This window comes from Orycteropus afer, unplaced genomic scaffold (genome assembly GCF_000298275.1).
Source record: "Orycteropus afer afer isolate SDZICR_OR568_19922 unplaced genomic scaffold, OryAfe1.0 scaffold00020, whole genome shotgun sequence".
Lineage (NCBI taxonomy): Eukaryota > Metazoa > Chordata > Mammalia > Tubulidentata > Orycteropodidae > Orycteropus > Orycteropus afer.
The window spans coordinates 6,509,773-6,514,085 of NW_006921607.1; positions in this window are offsets into that span (position 1 = coordinate 6,509,773).

Genomic DNA, 4,313 nt, shown 5'->3' on the forward strand with positions numbered 1-4,313 from the left:
GGGCGACTCGAAGGCACATAACAACAACAAAAAATGCTGGAATTGTTCTACTGTGGTGGTAGTCACACAGACCTGCACAGGTGATAAAATTGCATAGAAGTAAATGATTAGTGTCTCACTGCTGTTCATAAGGTTGGATAAAGAAGACTAAAGAAGAGTTGGTGCTTTTGAGTTGTGGTGTTGGCAAAGAATACTGAAAGTACCATGGACTGACAGAAGAACGAACAAATCTGTCCTGGAAGAAGTGTAGCCAGAATTCTCCTTGGAAGTAAAAATGGCCAGACGTCGTCTCACCCACTTTGGTCATGTTGTCAGAAGGTACCATTCCCTGGAGAAGTATATCATGTTCAGTAAAGCAGAAAGTCAGTGAAAAAGGGGAAGGCTCTCAGCAAAATGGACTGACACAGTGGTTGCAACAATGGGCTCAGGTGTAGCAAGGATTGTGGGGCTGGCACAGGACCAGGCAGTGTTTCGTTCGGTTGTACACAGGGTCACTGTGAGTCAAAGGTGACTCGACAGCATCTAACAACAAATAATAATTAGTTGCCATCAAGTTGAATCTGACTTGTGACCCATGTGCGCCAGAGTACAATGGACTCCATAAGGTCTTTTTTACTAAAATTGTATTGTGTTTTCAGTGAAAGTCAGGTTCTCATTTGACAGTTGTTACATACATAGTTCAACAAGATTAGTTACATTTTCACTACGGGTCAACATTCTCTTTCATTTCCTTCTGGTTGCTTTGGTTTCCAGGACTGAGTTTCTCTGTTCCCTTTGCCTCTCATCTTTGCTTTTGATTACTTGTTGACCTTTTGGTCTCATGTACATTTCTTTTTTGAAATGCAGCACTGTACTCTTAAGTAATATCCTTTATTTTGTGTGCCAATCTGTTACTTCACTGGAAGCTAACCTCAGAGGATAGTTTCAGGTCCAAGTTTAAAGAGTATGTCGGGGTGCTAGTCTCAGGGAGACCTCAAGTCTCAACTGTTCCAGTTAGTTGGACTTTTTAAGATTTTGAGTTCTTTTCTACATTTTTCTTCCATTCTGTCAGGGTCCCTTTATCATGGTGCTGATCAGAATGGTCTAATAGTGGGAGCTGGGCACCATCTAGCTCTTCTGGTGCTCCATAAGGTTTTCCATGCCTGATTTTTTGCAAGTAGATCACCTGGCTCTTCTTCTGAGATGCCTTGGGTAGACTTGAACCTCTAACCTTTCAGTTTGCAGCTAAGCCCATTAACTATTTGTACAACCAGAGTATCCAATGTTAAGCAAACATTTACTACATGACCCAGTCTTTCCACTACTAGGTATTTATCCAAGAAAAGTGAAACCATGGGCTCATATAAACACTTGTACACAAGTATTCATTAAGAGCCTTATTTATACTAACAGAAAGTTATATATAACCCAAATGTCTCTCAACAGATGAATGGATAACAAATTGTGGTGTTGCCATGTAATGGAATTTTCCCACTGCCATTGAGTTGATTCGAACTCATAGCAACCTGCATTGAGTTTCCAAGGCTATAAATCTTTATGGAGGTAACTTGCCTCATCTTCCTCTCACAGAGCAGCTGGTGGGTTTAGCACCACTGACCTTCCAGTTAGCAGCCAAATACCTTACCCACTATGCTACCAGAACTCCTTGTTGGAATGGAATACTACTCAGCAATGAAAATGAATGAACTACTGATAGAGCAACAGGGATGAATCTCAAAAGAATTCTGCTGAGTGGGAGCAACCACACTCAAAAGGCTACAAAAAAAAAGAGTACATACTGTATGGTGCCATTTATTATTTAAAAAAATCTAGAAAATGCAAATTGATCTATAGAGAAAGTTCAGCAGCTCTTGGTGGGGTGGGGAGAAGAATTACAAACGGGCAGAAGGAAACTTTTGGGAGTAATGGAGTATCATTTTCTTGATTGTGGTGATGTTTTCATGTGTGCATTCATATGTGAAAATTTATAATACCTCTGGGAAGATCAAAGTGAAACTCCTATTCCATTTTGCTCCCCTTTTCTCTCCCACCCCTCTTCACAGTGGTCCCTCCTGTCAGTAATTTGGTGTTTACCCTCCCATTTTCTTCTTTGCCTTCTCATATTCTTGATTAAGGTGCAAGTTGCATATAATGGGATGCACAAATAGGTATAATTCAATGAGTTTTGACTAATTCATACACTTTACCCCACCCCACCCCACCATGATATGAAACATTTCCATCATTCTAGACAGTTCCCTCACTCCCCTTTCCCCCAGCAACTCTCACCCTGCACTGCCAGAGGCAACCACCATTCTGATGTCTTTCACATCAATTAGTTTCTCCTGTTCTAGAATTTCGTGTAAGAGTTATCACACAGTGTTGTGTTTGGATTCTTCTCTGCAGCATAGTTCTCTCTCTTCATGAAAAAATTCACTTCCAGACACTACATACATGTGCTAAGGAGTAATATGTTCGCCATTTTGTATACAAGAGGTCCTACTGGGCCCCCAGTCTACCACTTGCTTTTTCACAAACAGTACGACTTGAGTATCACTCAGAGCCATACTTTCTAACTGCTGCATAACTACCCACAACACTAATACTCTGTTCAGTTTATAAATATGGCGGGCATTTAGATTTTTAACTTCCCCCCCTTGAAATATCACCCTGGTGAATATCTTTGAGCAGATGCTTTTGTGCCTGCCTGTGTTGGTTTCTCTGGAATCTATTAGAAGTGGACTTGCTGGGTCAAATAATAAACATTTGAAATGAATGAAAATATTCTAATTTCCACTAGCTGACCCGCAGGCATCCTTCCAATTCTTTAGCGATCCTGCTGACGTGTTCTCTCCCGGCACTAGAGGATTGCTAAGCAAGCCTGGGGCATTTGGAGAGTTTTTTGGGGGTGGGAGTACAGCTAATTCACTGATGATGTGTCTCTCTCCCGAAGCTGGTCTCCTGGATTAGTTTTCTGAGTTTCCTGAGGTGGAGTCCTGGGGTGGTACAAACAGTTGACTGGTTGCTAACGTAAAAGTTGGAGGTTCAAGTCTACCCAGAACTGCCTTAGAAGAGCTGAGTGGCAATCCACTTCCAAAAAAATCAGCCAGCACAGACCTGGCACGCACCGGGTGTTGTGAGTTGGAATCCACTAGCAACTGGTTTTACTGGGTTGAAGCAGAGGTTGGGGCTGGTTCGTTATTCCCTCTCCAAAACTTCTTTGGAAAAATGAAAGCTGCTGATACCCAATACATTAATTCCTTGGGGTGAGAGAAAGGAGGACCATAATGTCACCTTTTCATAAGCCAGCACAGTATTTTACCCTTGCTAAGGCTGTGGCCTTGGATGACTACTCTGGGTCTGTTACCACCTGTGGCAGGTCTAGGGCTGGAGTCAGACTGCATGCCTTCCACCAAATACTTGACGGGCCAAATTACAATAACGTGCCTCGTCAGAATAAGAGAGCCCCTGGGTGGTGCAAGCATTGGGCTAACCAGAGGGTAGTAAGTGAATTCACTCAAAAGTGCAGCAGAAGAAAGGCCTGGCAGTTTCCTTCTGAAAACCCGAGGGAGCACAGTTCTCCCGACACATGGAGTCACCACACATAGGAATGGATGCCACTGCAACTGGCTTGGTTTGGTTGTAATAATGCAGCCATTACAACAGCTGCGGCTCTAGGAAAGTTCCTGAGATTTCTCAGCCTCATTTTCCTCCTTTGAAAGGAGACCTTAAGGTTCCAATTGTGGAGAGGATTACAAGAGATGATAAAGCAAACTCTTCGCACTCAAGAAATCCTTATGTTCAGGCGTATGAGCTGAACATTCACCTGAGGTAGATACACTCCTTGGAGAGATCAATCCTGGGAGAAAGAAGGGCTATGTATGCACAGGGAGACAGCTCAAGGGGCAGGAGTGCATGGGAGGGAAGGACACAGGGAAGGGGTAACTATGGGGAGAAGAGGGAGAGAAGCTGTTGCATTGTGGGAAATTGCAATGTCATGAGACAGTGTATGTGAGCTGCTGTATGGAAAGTGAATTTGCTCTGTAAACTTTCACCCAAATCATAATAAAAATTGAAAAAAATGTCGTCACGTTTACGAGTATTATTATCTAAACACCGTCTTTAGGCTCAGAGAGGGTCCTTGGCTCATCTAAATTCACCCAGCAGCAGAACCAGAATGCTACTTGGGCCTACTACTCCTGATCCAAAGAGTAGTTGCGAAAGGGCGGTGCAGAAACTTACCAAGCGGAGGCCAAGCTCTGGAGCAGCACATTTCCAGGCCCCCGGCCCGGGGTCCGCAGGTGACTAGAGGAGGGTGGGGGGACTTGCGAGCC